General features: G+C 40.8%; 1 non-coding gene across 1 annotated transcript; it reads left to right on the top strand.

The window, feature by feature from the left end:
* Positions 1-9,001: 9,001 nt before the first annotated feature.
* On the top strand, positions 9,002-9,120 carry LOC111754968 (5S ribosomal RNA). The gene has a single exon (XR_002789633.1). It is a non-coding gene; the product is annotated as a 5S ribosomal RNA (ribosomal RNA).
* The last annotated feature ends 8,524 nt before the right edge of the window (positions 9,121-17,644 follow it).

Here is a 17,644-nt window from a genome sequence, read left to right as displayed (position 1 = left end):
CCCCTTTCACCTCCTCCCTGGGCCTGCAAGGCCGATATTTTGGAATGATTATGATCAGCACCCACTGACATAAAATAAATCTGCCTCCAAATGCTGGGTGTTCTTTTGGTGTTTCTGCTGCTGTTGCAATAGGACAGAATTAGTGTTTAAACAGGAAGTCCAGGTGCACGGACCCCTGCCAGACTGAAACAGCCAGACCCTAGCCTCTCCCGTGAATCAGCACCATTTCCAGACGAGGCTACCAAAAACAAAGGACACATCGGCGAGCAAACCCAGTCTGGGAGCCAGCACCATGTGTGGACCCCCACTGGACTGGGATGGCCAGATCCCAGCCCTTTCCAGTGTGTGGGCTGGCAAACAAGGAACAGCCACCCCACCCCTGGCAGCCATAAGCAACTGTTTTATCCGGAAAACCACAGGCTGTGATGATAGCTATGGAGGTGAAAGGCAGCTGGATGCCTGTGGTGCTTTGGAGTTTCACTACCATTACAGGTCTAAGGCCAGTGGTCTGATCATATGCTCAGCAGAGATACCCAGTGTGGCATCCAGTTGGGATCTCCTCCTGAGGGTTGTGGCCATTGTTGGTTCCCTATGGTCTTGTTTTGGAAATCCTATACCATTTCCATTGTTTTGTTGGGTTGGGTTTTATTCTCTTTTGTTTTGTTTGATTATGTCAAATCACATGGCAGGAGAAGTTATTTCAAAGATAGCAAGATATATTATGGTAGCAATTTTGGATTTACTGTTGGCTTATTGTGAAGTCCTTTATTGCACTGTCTTATTTTTATTGCTTCTATTCTGATCTGTTTAATTTTTACTATGTCTGTTCTGTTCTGTTTCATTTTTACTATGTCTGCAGCTATTTTGAAGACATCAAGAGGCATTACTGCAACTTTCATTGATTTCATAACGTTTTTAGGCCTGTATCTCTTACACTGGTTTGTTTTGACTGGTTTTATTGTTTTATCTACTTTAAAATAAATAAAAATATTTAAAATAAAATAACGTGAAAGAGAAGTCCAGCTGGTTTTGCATGCCATTTGCTGCTTCACAGGCCTAGAATAAACCAGACACTGATGGTGAACTTCTGAACTGCTAGTGCGCAAAGCTGGAGCAGGGAGACTTCCCCGGCCAGGCCCACGTTAGGACCTGCTCAGAAGCTGGGTCGCCAGGGTGGCTCATCACATCTCACCCCATGTTTCAAGGCTGCCTTAAAAGAAGAAAGACGCTCAGTTACTCTGTCTTGGAGGCTGGACGCCACTCTGACTCCCAGCTTGGGATGTCAGGAAAGGGAAGGCAGATCTGGAGGATGGGAAACTCTAGGTTCAGAAAATTGCCTAATTATTCACTTCCTGGCTGAACATCCACCTGCAATACACAATTCCGTGTTGGGAGCTTTTTTAGTGCTTGAAACACTTCACTCTGGCCTTTACAGTTTTGCCAGTCTTCTGGAATCCTAATGGTTTTACTTTAATAAGTGATTTTTTGCTTTTCTCTGACAGCTTTTAAGCTTCTGTCTTCCTATTGGACATCTGGGATTCTGAATATGAGATGTCCTGGGGAACTACTTTCAGCATTGTACTTATTTGGAAAACCTAAAAACTTAAAGTATAATAACCAAGCAATATTAATAATGAAGTGAAAATCAGAAGAAAAAAACGGAAAAAAGAAAAGCAGCCAAGGTGACCCACTTCCAACAAAGAAGCAGTAACACATAAATATACCCAAAATAAAACTAGAACCAAGAATAAAAACCTCCACTCAAACGGGGCGAGGTGGTACACGCCTGTAATCCCAGCACTCGGGAGGCTGAGACAGGAGGACCTTGCAAGTTCGGGGTCAGCCTGGGCTACAAAGGGAGCTCAAGGCCAGCCTGAACTGCGTAGCAAGACCCTGTCTCAAGAAAGACCAAAAAACTCCTGAAACTCCCATACCTTGTCAGAGCTTCAACCCTGAGCTACCCCACAGCTCTGCCCGCATCAGCATCATGGTCTGGCTGTGAACGCAGAGCAGGGTCCACCGTGGGCCGGACAGCTGCCTGCCTGAATGGGGGTGTGGGGCCTGCTCCCACTAAATGCATGGGCTGCGGGCTGGCGCGGCCTCCTCAGGCCTCTGAGGCTCTGAGGGCTGGAGCCCACTTAGAGGTGTGGATATTACGATGTCCCCTACCGCCTCCTTGCCTAATAGATGCCAAAAAGCCACTGACCCCAGCACGGCTGTCTCTGCCCCTAGCTGTCCATCTGGCCAGCCCGGCCTGCAGACCCAGCACCACCCAGGCCCCCTGAGGCCCCTGCCCAGTGCACAGCTGCGGGCTGGCCTCACGGTGTCCCAGCCTGCCCGACATGCGGGAAGGAGCAGGCCCGCATCCACTGCCTTCCAGCTCTGCCAAGTTGCTCTCTGCTTTCCCAGACGTCCCCGGCTGTTTGTCCCTCCACACTGTGTCTGTCGTAGAATCAGTGCTCTTAGTGGGAAAATACCCCTAATTTCCATAGGTAATCTAAGAGGACGATGATTGTTACACTGTGTATCGTCATCAAAGTCATTACAAGACACAAACCAAGAAGATTACTACAAAAAAAGATACCAACATAAACTTTCTCTTCAATGAGCTAAGAGTAAAGATGACTGCAAGTGGAACAAATTAACGCAGGTATTGAAACGTACCTAAAACACTGCAGGATGGGACTGCAGAAGGGGCTGACCGCCTCCCTGCTCCCTATTACTGCTCCTGTTCTGCGCTGCGCAGCTCTCCCGTCCTCTGCAGCCCACCAAGCAGGGGCCAGGGGTCCCCCGGGATGGCACCGGTGGGGTGCCGAGTGTCTGGTGTGCAGCTCTCCTGTGGTGCATGGGAGAAGTGACTTTTTATTTCTTCTGTGTCCTCCCTCAGCCCGACCCTCTCCCCGCTGGAGGGGGGCAGGTCTGGGGTGGAGGAGCGTACTGTGACCCCAGTGGTCTGCTTCCCTTCACACTCCCCAAACACCAGGCTTTAGTCCAGCTAGGTTTTCATTTATCCTCCCATATCTGACTCTCTCACCCAGGGTATCTGCTTAGCTCCAGCACCAATTCAGAGGCACTCACCTCCTAGGTGGTCATTCTCACTTCTCAAATTCTTTTTTTACAGTACACTTGGTGACAACAAAAAATAATAATAAAATGAAGATGTCCTGTTAAAGGTCAAAGCAGGACTGAGAGAACAGTAACAGGTAATGGCTCTTTACCCCAAGGCTCCCACCAGTGAGCAGTGCAAGTTGGAAAAATTACTACAGCACTCACAGTTGTCAGGAATCCCACTGTGAGGACCTGACCCTTCGGATATACATGTTTAAGAACTACAACAGCACAGGAGTATGCCTTATTATAGGGACACAATCCAACTGTCTCGCAGAAAGTGTGTTTTGTTATCGGTATGAAAATCCTGAGGGGCTGTGGGGCACCTGGGGGGAAGAGCACCTGCATACCTGGCATAGTATGCCCACCACCAAAGAGGAAGAAAAAACAACCATCGGTACCCATCCATGCAATCACTATTTGGAATTTTTAGTATTTATGAAAGAACGTGTAAGTTCAAAATGTACTGATGTGAAATAAAAATCCAGGGTGTTTGGATGCATGAGTGAGAAGTAATGTGAATAGAATTCAAAGTAGAAAGTAGTTATTTGTAGATTTTTACCTTCATCAACTTCTGCAAGAATAAAAAAGAAATTTTAAGAGTTGTTACCTATTTTGAGAGGATAATAACAAATGGAGGCTTTCAATAGTTCCTGGTTTTTGAAAAGATGTGAATGCATTTTTTTCAAAGTCTAAGTTAATTGGGAAAAAATTTATAACTTGTTTCTAGATACTCCCCATAACATTATCAACTATTTTTTCTCTTATTAGTTATAAAAATAATTTGATCATGCATTTTTTGAAGAATATCTTTTTTAACTGAACAGAATCAAAGTTCATATTTGACTAAAATATATGTATAGTTCTCACAATAAGATAAATTGACCAAGCCATTTTAATAACTGTTTTATTATTTTGAAGGTAGTAAAATACAACAGAATAAGATGGAACAAAGCCAACTGAGACAGTCTAGTGAAATTGATAGAGAACTTCACAGCAGGTTACTGGGATAACAGCAATAGGTACCACAGTATATCTCATTATCTTCACAATAGTTGTTCTTTCAATCAGATACAGCAAAATCAAACAAAATACAGAACTTATCAAAACAGAATATTGACTAGAGCAATACCATTAATCAGAACAAAGCAAAACAGTGATAAAAATATTTGCCTTTAAAGAGATGTTAGAAGGAAATCCCCCTTATTTGCTATATTGCATATGGTCAACCTCCCAAGAGATGCTCAGATCTCTGGCTCTCACTTCCTAAGCGGGAGGGGGTGGTTTGAGTCAGCCCGCACACAGGTAGGCTCAGAGCCGCTTACCAGGGAGGTGAGCGGGCTACTTGGTTTCCCACCACCCTAAGTTCCAACATGGCGTGGATCTCAAGAGAAGCTGATGGTCCTCACCCTCGGGCAGCCACAGCCTGCCACACCACAGCCACTTACCAGAGGGGCAAGCTGATTGGTCATCAAGCCATTTTAACAATACTGCATGCAAATCTTCACATGAGATTGTCAGTTGTCTGCCTTGGGAACCACCGAGGGGATTGGTAAACTACATTTCTGGGTACGTCAGGTGGGGCGTGGAGGTCTGACCTTGGGTACCATGGGTGGTCCCCAGCTTCTTCCTCTCTAGAACTTCCCCTGTTCTGCTTCCAGGCTGACAGAACCAACATCTTTCCTCCAACATGATGTGTCTACCTTAGAGTAGCCAATCATAGACTGAATCTCCTGAAACCTCTTACCCTTTAATCTGTGGGTATGTGTTAGGGTCTGTGCCTAGACCCCCAAACCCCCAAATGGATACACAGTGAAGGCTCAAAGGAATGAATGAGACACACATCATGGTCTTTAGGGCTGCAGGAGGGATGCAGTCCTTGACAGAGCTCGTAATTCTGCTAAACGGCCGGCTGACTGACACTGGCAGCCCATATTTAATCAGAAGGAGTTGAGTGGGCAGTGGAGGAAACCTGATCAGGATCAGAAAATCTCCAGGTGGCCTCAGCTGTGGCCTGTCTTACCCCAAGTTGTCTCCTTGTTCTCAGTTCAGCTATGCCCCAGCCACGCCACAGCCCTGCGGGTGTGCTCGGCTTCAACACTCACCAATAGGTATGGGGATGTATCTGTGTGACAGGACAGCTTACTAATACAACTCACTCACAGTAAAAACTCTTAGAGCAGTGACAGACAGACCTCTACCTCTTCCTTAAGCATCTGCCACCACATCTCTATTATGGTTTCTGTAAATATTTGGGCTTTTGTTCTTCTGCTAAACAATAACTAAGCACTCATTTCTACTTGGATTGTACTGTTCACACAGCTTCTTTTCTTGGTGGGGATGGGGTGAGACTGAATCTCACTCTGCAGTCCAGCCTGGCTGCAGACTCCCTGGGGTCCTCTTGTCTTCCATACAGACTTTGAAGTTATTTGTGTATCACGATGTGTGTTGGAGCTTCTCTTTCTCTATAACTGTGGCTTACATGAAGGTGAACGGTGTATTGTGTCTTAGGGTCACATCATCCCTGTGACCACCTTTTCCCAGTACAGAGCATAAAGAGCAAGACCAAGTGGACATTCCCGGCGGAGGTTTCAGGAACTGACTCACAAGAATGGACATAACAGGACTTCCAGGAGAACATGGTGGACAGATAGCAGCAGCTACGGAGGCTCGCTGAAAGACTCGGCTTAGAATTCAGGAATGGTGCGGACTAAGGAGTCATAAGCAGGTGGAGATATGCTCTGCTGACCCAGGATGAACTGGGCTGAGAGAAACCAACTTGGAATGCAGTCCTGGTGCTAGAACAGGAACAGAGGGGCCTCAGTGTGGAGGCTGGAGCCCACGCCATTGGAAGCCTCGATTTGGGTTTCCCACCGCTTGGCAGCTGTGTCTACATCAGCTGGGCAGGGAGAGAGACCTGAGAACCGGAAACGGCGAACAGAGTTGAAAACAGGACAGGCAGAGAGCCGTGCATTGATTTGCGGTGAGGTGAGTGAGAGAAACTGACACTCTCCCACAGTTTAATGAGACTCCAGCAGAAGACATTCTGGAACTGGGCAGACTTGCGGGAGTGGGGCGCTGCAGCGACCTCAGCCATGTATCCCCTTCTCAAGTGGGATTGGTGAGAAGTGCCTAACCTACGTGACGCTGCTGGTGGAGACCCAGTAGGCTAGCACAACCCAGATCCTAGAGACTGAGGGTGGCCTGGAGTGGCGGGCCCCGCATAGGCTGCCTGGTCTACAATTTCCTGGTGTGTTTCGGTGGGTGGGAACACCTAGCCAGCGCAATTCAATCAGGCTGTGGCTGACAGGGAAGGAAGCTGGGCCTCCTATATAAGCTTGCATATATAAGGAACAAAGAATATGGGAAGAGGCAGCAACAAGAAAGGCTCCTTGGCCCCCAATCCTGAGAAACAGGCAATAGTGGGCACCGCACCAATAGACATAAAGCATCATCTAGAGAGCCTCATAGATCAGTTCAGGAATGAAGTTATTAATGACCTGAAGCTAGAAATAAGCAGAATAGTTAGAGAAATGCTAAGCACCACCCAAGAAAAAACAGATGGTGGAATGGAAGAACAGAAAAAGAGGGGAGAATTTTTTGATGGAGAAAATAGAGAAAGCATAGAATACGTGAAGCAGGTTCAAAGAGACTACCAGGAAACTAAAAAGTCTATCAAAAACTGGCATGACAGCTTGAAAGAAACTAAGGACAGACTATCTGAACTGGAGTGCAGATTTGTAATATGGGAGAATGAAATGAAAAACTTCCTAAAAATAACAAAGAAACAAACAGCAATAATACAAAGACTAGCAGATGATAAGAGGATCCATAACTTAAGAATTAAGAACATATAAGAAGAAGTAGGGACACAAACCAATGAACTACAAAAGCTACTCACAGAAATAATCCAGAAGAATTTTCCTAATTTAGCAAAAGGTAAAGATACTCAGATGTATGAGGCATACAGGACCCCAGCCACCTACAACCCAAACAGAGCAACACCCAGGCATACAATAATAAAAATTCCAGAAATTCAATACAAAAACAGAATATTAAAAGCTATCAGAGACAAGAAACAGACCACTTACAAGGGAACACCCATCAGAATTACAGCAGATTTCTCTGCACAAACCATCAAATCACAAAGAGCGTGGAAATAATTCAAGCTTTGAAAGTTAATAATCTCCAGCCAAGATTGATATGTCCTGCACAACTATCTATGGAAATTGATGTAAAAACAAGGTGCTTCCAGGATAAAGAGGAACTAGGGGAATTTGCAACCACCAATTCAACTCTACAGAAAATACTGCAGGGTATTCTAAAAAAGAAAAATACAAAGAATCCAGAAATAGTGGCAGAGGGGCCACAATGAATGGAGCAGAAAACAAAATGAAGAAGACAAACTGATAGCTAATGACAGAAAAAGAGCTCAACAGAAATGAGGCAGAGAAGATTGGATGATAGGAACAGCTATTTTGGAGAAAATGACATCTTAATAGGTAATACTGATTTAGTATCATCTTGTTTTGAAGTCTCATCAAGCTTTTGTTCTTCTGTCTCCATTGGTCTAAACAGGTTGTATCTTATCGGATTTTATTATGTACGATCGTATAAGCAAAAACTTTTAAAGACAAGGAGATTATACAGAAACCATTGTTCATTTTCTGTTAGTTGATTCTAAATACCCTGTAATGCTGTCATTCTCTTAAATGGTTTTAGATTGTTTTGATATACTTGATGCTACAGTATACGAAGTTATACTCAAAGATTTTAAGGAAAGAGACAAAATGATAACTACTTTTATGTCAGGATTATCTTGTGGCGAAACACTATTCTGCTTAAATGGTTATGTTTTGATCTGTGCTGTTTTATTGTTATGCCCTCTTTTATCTCAATCTCCACTTCATTATTTACTTTTTTATTTTTATCCTTTTAATTAAGGGAAAAATTAAATAAAAAATAGCAGGATATATTATAGTAACCCACTTTGACTTTCCATTATCTTGATTTAAAGCCCTGTATTACACTCACCATCTTGTTTTTAACTGATGTCCCCCTATTCTGTTTTGCTTGATAGTACCAGGTTCAAAAGTTTAGGCAACAGCTGTGAAGATAGTGAAATTCAGTATGACCCCCATTTTTGTTGACTTTTCTCTACTTTTGAAGACCTATAATGTCTCCAATGTTTTGGTTTTGTCAGTTTTGTTCTTTACTGTTTTGTTCAATTTTATTATAACTGATGATATAGGAAATTCTATTAGAGATAGCAGGAGGCATTATGGTAACCATTATTGATCACCTTGTATTATGCTTTTACATTATCTATTATGTCCACCCTTTTCATTTGATTGACTCTGTTCTGTTAGGTCACATTTGGTTCTACTCCCTTCCAAAAAAGTAATAAGAACTGTGGGAGCAACAAAACCCAAAATGTATAATTGTCATTGTACAAAAGAGAGGAAAAGAAAGTGCTCTAAACGATATAACTGCATGTATATTTAAGTGTATAAGATAGAAAATGATATCACTGAGTTTTATTGGATCACTGAACAGAACTGTTTGCAGTCTCACTGTTGGAATGCCCACTTTACAAGCTTTAATTTTGTGACTTGAACAATTATTTCTAAGATGACAATATGTAATCCATTAACTAGTGATTTCCTATTGTTTATTTTTTCTGTAAATCTATATAACTTAAAAAAAAAAAAAAAAGAATGGACGTAACGGTCTCCCTTAAAGTAAAGGACAACACTAGACCCTGAACCACAAAGAAGACACCACTGAGCTTAAGAACAGGCAGTGTCTCGGTGAGTCAGGATATGTTCAGTGATTAGTGGCACAGAACTGTTAAGGGTGCTCTGGAATTTGGGTTTCCAAGAAAGGGGCTCTTGTCTACGGCCATACCACCCTGAACCCGCCCGATCTCGTCTGATCTCAGAAGCTAAGCAGGGTCGGGCCTGGTTAGTACTTGGATGGGAGACTACCTGGGAACACCAGGTGCTGGAGGCTTTAAAAAAAAAAAGAAAGGGGCTCTTCTGAGCTTCCCAGTGAAGAGTCAGAATCAAGTTGAGAAAATGTAAATTCAATCCAGAATCTTAAGCAGAAAATAACTGTAAAGAAGTATGTGATTAAAACTACTCCAGACCTGAAAGGAGAGACAGACAGGGAGGAGAAACTGTACACATTTCATTCTACGAAACACTGAGGTGGGTAAGTAATGACAACTGTCTTTCATTTCTGATGTATGGATACGTCTGTAACCAATAAAATCAAAATAGTAAGATGTATTCTGCATCATTTCTTCTCTCAACTTTTACTTACTATTTGAAGACATAATGGCTGGTTTCCCAAATATGATGAAAAACACAAACCTAAGAGCATAAATTCTACATGCCTTTATGACAGAAAAAATGAAAACTGAGGTAATACATACATGTATCAGTCTGATGTAGCCATACATGCATGTAAATATGTACATATTTGTCAGTATCAAATAAATATAATAAAAAAGAAAATGAAAAAGCAACTTGAGAATTAAAAGAACAATACTTTTAAACCATACATCTTCTAAAGGGTTAAAAACCAAACTGTATAAGAAACTCAACAGCATAGAAATAAAATAACCTGATTAAAAATTAGGTAAAACATCTGAATGAAGTTTTCTCAAAAGAAGACATAAAATGATCAAAAGCTACATGGAAAACATTGAACATCACTAATCAAACACAAAATGAAAAAGCCACAGTGAGACATGGCACACCCCTGAGAATGGCTAGGCTAGCATCAGAAAGATGAAGAGCACCTGAGTTGGTGGGGGTGTGAACAGAACCCTTGGCCATGGGCAGCAGGGACATGAGTACAGCCATTAGGAAACACAGTAGCAAAGTTACTCAAAGGTTTTCAAATAGAACTACTACATGACCCAGAAATTCCCCTGCCGGACACAAATCCATGGGCAATGAAATCCACAGGTGGAAGCATCAATGCTCCCCTGATTATAGTAGCAACGGTCACAACCGTAAGACACAGAGAACAGAGAGACACCCACTTACAGGTAAAAAGCAGTAGCTAGGTAAGATGATTAAGTCACAGACCCAATGTGAAGCACAAAAGATAGTAACTGTAATATTGTGCTGTCTGCTGAAAATTTGCAAAGAGTAGATTTTAGTTGCTTTTAACACACGTTTAAAACACAGTAACCACATGAGACCATCAATGTTAAACTGCCTGACTGCAGTAACCACTCCTAAGACATTAAAACATCATGCTGTGGACCTGAGATATACACAATAAAAATATTCAATTAAGAAATACTAGGTGCCTGGCCAAAAGTGTGGAAGTCATCACATTACAGTGACACCTGCAGACCCATGTTTACAGCAGCACAAGTCCTCACAGCCACACCCTGGAAGCAGCCTAAACATTCATGAACAGATAAATGGATGAAGCAAGTATTTACCTATATTGGATGGAGTACACCCGAGTGATTCACTAGAAATGGATGCGCCTTGAGACCATCCTGTTAAGTGAGATAAATCACACACAAACAAATGTTACAGAGTTTCTATTTATAAAAAACCCAAATTATAAATAAAAAGAAAAATAAAAGACAGATAATAGGAAGTAGGGAGACTGATCTTTCCCAAGCACGAAGGAGATGGATAGATGGGAGGGAGAAGGGAGCGAAGGGGCAGAGGGTATAAAAATGAACTAAGATGTGTCATGGACTGCAAATACGTACTAATACATAAGAAATATTAGGTACCCTAAGTAAGAGGATTGCACCCCAAAATTAGATTACTACCATATCTGCTTCACAACGGAAATCCTTATATTTTTTGCTAAAACAACACAGAATGCTTTGATCCTCTGACAGTTAAAACTGACTCTAGAAGTCGATCCAGTATCAGCAGCAGTCTCTCAATTCCTTACAGATGATCATTCCTTGTAGCTGATAATCCTTACAAGATTTCTCTTATGAATATGAAGGTAACACAGGATTAAGGAAATGGAACTGGGGAAGAGCACACCTCAAAACCGCTGAGTTCAGTCCCCAAATTAGGAAACCAGTTGATTTCCAGAAGAGCAGAAATGCTCCAGGTTGTGTATCAAGGGCATGACCCTTTGCCAGGCCTTGGGGTTCAGGCTGAGGACTTCTTAGCCACGCCAACCTACTCTGGCAAAGAGAACAGATTTTCGTGAGAGAGGAAAGCCGAGGTGGGACCACAGGCAGCACCAAATTTGAGGGTCACTAAAATTGGCACATCTCTTTTCTACTTTTCTATAAAGTTCAGCACCTGGCAATGGCTTCCTTGCAAGGACTCAGACTTTACATTTATTGCCCAGATGGAGCTGAGCTGTATGAGTGTTGGTGTCAACAACCAGAGACACCATCTGTCCATGGTCCCTCATGCCACCTTCCTATCTGTCCCTTTGCTTCTCATTGCACCAGTAGACAGGAAATAAAATCCAGGGTGGAGAAGGCAGCTGATTCTAGGTGCACAAAGTGGCTATGCAGCTGCCTACATAACATTTGTGTGATCTCCACCCTTCTCAGTGACTTTTACACATCCTAATAGGAAGGAAAGAAGGAAGGAAGGAAGGAAGGAAGGAAGGAAGGAAGGAAGGAAGGAAGGAAGGAAGGAAGGCACTGAGGTGAGGGGACACAGCTGACAGCTATCATTCAGGAGACACTTTTCAAAGGCACAAGAGCAATAGCGCTATGCAGAGTAAGTGGGAGTGAGAAGAGGAGGAGGAGAGAAGAGTGCAGGGTTCCTAGTAGTGCCCAGGAGGAGCTGACCTGGTGGGAGAGGCGGTGGGTGTCAACCTGCAATGTCCAGCTTTGTCTCTTCTGCTCCTGCAGCCTGTGTCTCCCTGAGGACTCGGAGTCAGCCTTGTGCATGCTGGGGCTGCTGGAGAGAAGGTTCCTTTCCATCATTTTATTTTTACTCAATTCTTACAGGTCCTTCTGTGTGGTACTGGACCTCCCCAGATTTTAAGGTTGTGAGTGAACATTTGATGATTGCAGCAATCCTCTGTGTACTGTTTGATGAGTGTTTCTATATTCAGAAAAGCTGGGCATCCATAATGATATAACCAGTAGCACAGATTTCTAAAATACTGGTTCAAGCTTGTGAGAATACAAATTACACATCCATAACAAGAAGTCAATTATGTACTTCAAGCTCTCACTTCATACGTGTTTCTGCGCACTTGTGTGTGTGCTATGACACTTAATCAGATGTGTATGACTACAGTCAGCACACAAGGATCTCCGTTCCTTGCAGTCCTGATATCCACACAGAGCAGACAGGAAGGCAGTGCTGCCATGAAGATCAGATAAGTCAGATTCAGCATGACGTATCTGTACCTTCTTGACAGTTCAATTTGTTATAACCAAGAAATCACAGTTAACTGTGACATCATACGTTTTCTTCTTTTTTCTTCTTTTTCTCCAAAAAGTGTGTCATTTTCGCCAAAAGATTTTTACATAAACTTTATGTCTAGAAATCATGGTTAGTCAATTTCTGCACCTAGTATCCAGGGAATTCCAGCCTCATTTCCATGTTTTTCAAAATTTCAATATTTCAGTTTCGTGAAAAATGTCATTTTTCTTGAAGGCAACATCTTGACTACCTTTACAAAAATAATTGATCATGTATTTAAAATGTTGTCTTTTAACTTTGTAAAAAATGCACTGACAATGCAGAGTGTCTTAGTTACTTTTTACTCATAGCTGACACAAAATACTTGAAGCCCAAAGTTGGCAAAGGAAAGTTTTATTTCTTACAGTTTTTGGAGGTTTTAGTCCATACTCATTTGGCTCCAAGGCAGGCTGGCATGGCTGGGCCACAGTTCATGGCAGCTGCAAACAGGAAGCAGCACCCAGCCAAGAGCAAGAAAAACCTTCCTCCTGCCATTACAATGCATCCTGGCTCCACCCCTTTGTGGGTGGAGCGCTGACACCATCAATCCAAGCACTAGACAATGAACTGATCACAAAGGCATAATGCAAATGCATGAGGCCTGGGGCCACAGACATAAACCATGACACAGAGCATTTGAGTACTTTAGCATTGCAGTAACGTTTTGAATCAGGATTTGTGAATCTTTGGGCTTGGTGCTTTTCAAGATTTTTTCAGTAATTTATTCTGGTATCCTTTCATTTGCTCATAAAATTTAACATGTATGTTTCCATTTCTTTCAAAAATATCATGAATATTTTGATTTTGTCATGGCAAACCTATATTGATTTGGTTAATATTGACAATGTTCTATCAGTGAATGAAAGTGTACTATTATTTCTATATATTTTTATTGTTCGTAATTTCTTTGAGCAGTATTTTGGAGTTTTTACCATAAAAATTTATCATCTATTTGGTTAAAATTACTATATGTTTATAATAAATTATTTTCTTATTTTCTGAATTTATTTTAAGAGAACATTTCACATTTTCTTTCCAGGCTTCTTTGTATGAAATCAATTTATTTGTACATGTTGTATTCTGTCTGGCAAATTTGTTAAATTTATTGGCTCAACAAATAGGCTTTCTTGTGTGTATAAAATGTTTTGGATTTCTACCAAATAATAAACTGTTGTCTGTGAAAAGAGATATATTCTGTGATAGTTAAGCTTTATTGGGTCAACTTGATTGTCTAGAAACCTACTTGGGGTGTGCCTAGAACACATTTCTGGGGTATCTAGGCAGATCATGGAGTGGTGGTCTTGGGTGATACATCTGACCCTTGTCTTTTCCTTCCTGTCTCTTGCTGATCCTCTGCTCTGCTTCCCAGTTACCATAAAGCAAAAAGCTGTGCTCTCCCATTCTCTTCTACCGTGAATGTCTGACTTTGGGGTCTATTCACTATGTACTCAATCCTCTGTAACCAGGAGTTAAACTAACCCTCTGCTACTTATGTTGTGGGGATCTGCTACTGTGTCTCAGCAACTTGAATAATCACTAATGCAGAAAATTAGTACTAGAGAAGTGTGTTCGTTGCCATGAATGGACTCCAAACATGCGGTTCAAAAGTGCCAGGAATTTCTTTTAGAAGAGTTTGCAGAGATGGAGACAAGAGAAGCCTTGGGGTGCTACACATAGAATATACAGGGTGATTCTGGATGGCGCTCAGAACAGAGTGGAGAAGCAATGCAGACAGTAAAAGTGAGGATCAAAAAGTTTTAGCTGGGAAAAGGGATTCCACTTGCATTTGGATTGCAGAAAAAAATGTATAATACTCTCCAAGAAAACATCTATAATTTGCTTATGTCCTGAAACTGTAGAGGCCTGAGGTTAAAGTCAGTGAATTAACTGATCTGGTGGAAGAAATTAAAAGGCAGTGTAAGATTCATGAGGTGGCATGTTACATCCTGATTGTCTTTAGCAAGCTTCATAGTGAAAAATGGTGGCAAAAAGCAGAGTGGAAAATTTTGAAAACCTTATAAGAAGGAACATTGTGCAAATTTGGGGCCACACGAATGAAAATAGCATCTCTTTGTTACCCATTCCTCAGCTGATGGGCATTTCAGTTCTTTTCAAAATTTAGTTATTGAAAATTGTGCTCCTATAAACATGGGTGCACATATTTTTCTGTGGTGTGATGTGTTCCATTCTTCTTGGAAAATAAACAGGAGGAAATAGCTGGATTACACGGCCCCTCCAATTCTAGTTTTTTGAAGAGTCTCCAGGGATAAACATAGTGGTTTCACCAGTCTGCACTCTCACCAACAATGAAGGGTTCCTTTTGCCTAGAGCTCTGCCAACATTTGTTATTGGTTGATATCTTGATGACGGCCTTTATTCATGAATTGAGAATCTATGTGTTTTAATTTACATTTCCTAAATAAGCAGCAATGTTGAAGATTTCTTCATGTGTTTATTTGTCATCTGTATTTTTTCATCTATCTATTGTGTGTTCATCTCAGATATCCATTTTTGGACTGGGTCTTTTAATTTGGGGAGTCTGATGTTTTTAAATTCCTTATATGTTCTTGATATAAGTCTCAGGGACTCTGAGTCTCAGGAAAAGCTGACTAAAATGTTTAGCCATTATGTGAGCTTTCTTTTCACTTTGTTGGTGATTTCTTTTGATGTGCAAAAACTTTTTAAAAAGATGAGACACCAGCTGTTGATTGTTTGAAGTAATTCCCACATGGTTTGCATTTTATTCATAAACTCTTTGCCTAACCCTATGTCTTCAAGATTTCTACCTGTCTTATCTTTCAGTAGATTTAGTGTCTCTTTTTTAATGTTGCAGGTTGGCTTAGCTAATGCCAACTTTTGCCCTGTATTTGATCCTAAAGTGTGAGAAATTACTCAGTATACAAATCCCATGAGAAAAGCAGAATGAGCTGCACCCATAAAAGAAAAACTAACCTGCTCAACAAAAAGCAAGATACAGGTGTCAACCAAAGTTAATGCAAGATTTTAGCTAAAATGTTTGCAAAAGGATGTGTTTTTTGTGGTTTTCTGTTTCAAAAGCTCTGTAACTTTCCAGTTCAGCACCATCCAGTAGGACTTTGAAGCAGGGGTCTATATGTAACTGGAGGATGAACTTAGCTAATAAAATTCCAATATTAGTTTGACTGCTTGGATTCCTAAATTGTTTACGAACCAACATCATTGAGATCTTTGTTCCATATTGGCTTTGGTTTAGTGCATGATTATTGTCATGGGTCTAGTTTTATTCTTCCACATGTGAAAAGCCAGTTTTTCCAGAACCACTTATTAAAGAGGTTGTGTTTCTTCCAGTAGACATGTTTGGACCCTTTGTCGAAGATGTGGTATCTGAGTGACTTTTTAGTTGTGTCTGCACATTCTAGTCTGTTCCACTGATGCTCAGGTCTGTTTTTTGCCAGTACCATACAGATTTTATTACAGTAGCTTTGTAATATAATTTCGAATGAGGGACTCAAGTGATGTCGTGCCTTGCCTTTGTTGCCCAAGATAGCCTTTATTATTTTATGTCTCTTTAGTTTCCAAATGAAAATTAGGAATATTACCTCTAGATATGTGAAGTATGCTAGTGGTATTTTGACCAGGAATGCATTAAATCTGCATAACAGTTTTGGCAGTATGACCATTTTCATAATGTTGGTTCTTCTTATCCAAGAACAAATAATACATTTTCCATTGTCTGCTATCTTCTTCAATCTCCTTTTTTAGAGTACTATAGTTTCCAGTGTATAGACTTGTTACATCCTTCATTAGGTTGATTCCTAACTATTTACATTTTGCATGCTAATGTGAAAGGTGTCCTGTCTGTAATTTCTCTCTCAGTGAGTTTATTGTGTGGACAGGGATGCTGTTGAGTTTTGAGTGCTGACTGTATCCAGCAATGGTACTGTACCTGTTTGTGAACTTTTGAAATGTTTTGATGGGTTTTGGGGACTTGCATGTAGAGTATCATGTCATCTACACATAACAATAATTTAAATTTTTCCTGTCCTATCCTTATTCCCTTTATTTTTGTTTCTTATCTAAGTGCTCTGGCTAATGTTTCCAGAAGTATATTGAACAAGAATGGTGACAGAGACATCCTTGTCTTGTTCCTGATTTTGGAGAGAAAGCTTTCAGTTTTTGTCTACTTGGTACGATGTGAGCTGTTGGTTTGTCATAGATGGCCTTTATCAGATTCAATTAGAGACCATTTACTCTGATTTTCTATAGGGTTTTCTTGTGAGTGTGTGTTGAACATCAAAATCTCTTTCTGCCTCTATTGAGATTATCATGTGATTTTTGTCTTTGGCTCTGTTGATGTGATCTATTACATTTATTGATTTGCATGAATCCCTCTTGGTCATGGTGTGTAATTTTTGATGATTTTTTGCAGTCTTTGCTAGTATTTTGCTAAGAATTTTTGAATCTATGTTCATTAAGGAGCTTGACGCATAGTTCTCATTTTTGCTTTGTTCTTTCTCTAGTTTTGATATCAGAATAACATGCCTCCAGAAATAAGTTAGGGAGAATTGCTTCCCTTTCAACTTCATTGAAGAATTTGCGAAGATTTGGCATTTAATCTTTGTCAAATTTCTTGCTGAATTCAGCTGTGAATTCATCATGACCAAGAGTTTTCTTTGTTGATAAGTTTTAATTACATTTTTAATTTCAGTAACTGATATTGAGTTAGTCACAATTTTTATATCTTCTTTTTTATTTTGAAGAAAATAAAACTAAATGAGGGAAAATAACATGGAGTCAGTCAAAGCAAAGGAATGCACATCGTACATGACTTAAACCCCAAATACAATGTGATCAACAATGGTTTCCATAATGTCTCTTGTTATCATCAGTAGAAATACCCATATCATCAGAAATAATAAAACTAAACATAACAACAGAGAAGAAAGTCCATAAAAATAAACTTTGGAAACTTAGAACTCCAAAAGAAGATAATAGTTAAACCAGCATGGGTATCATAGTGAATCTTATTTTCTTCAATGTAGTTGCCTATACCATCAGACTTGATACTATCAAACTAAACAGATTTGGATAAAATTCGTCAAAACAAGACAGTTATCAAAGAAAATAGA

This window comes from Cavia porcellus, unplaced genomic scaffold, assembly GCF_034190915.1.
Source record: "Cavia porcellus strain 051 isolate PalLab524CR breed Dunkin Hartley unplaced genomic scaffold, mCavPor4.1 scaffold_13, whole genome shotgun sequence".
Lineage (NCBI taxonomy): Eukaryota > Metazoa > Chordata > Mammalia > Rodentia > Caviidae > Cavia > Cavia porcellus.
Note: the sequence above shows the minus strand (reverse complement) of the source record. Positions and strands in the feature narration are given on the sequence as shown.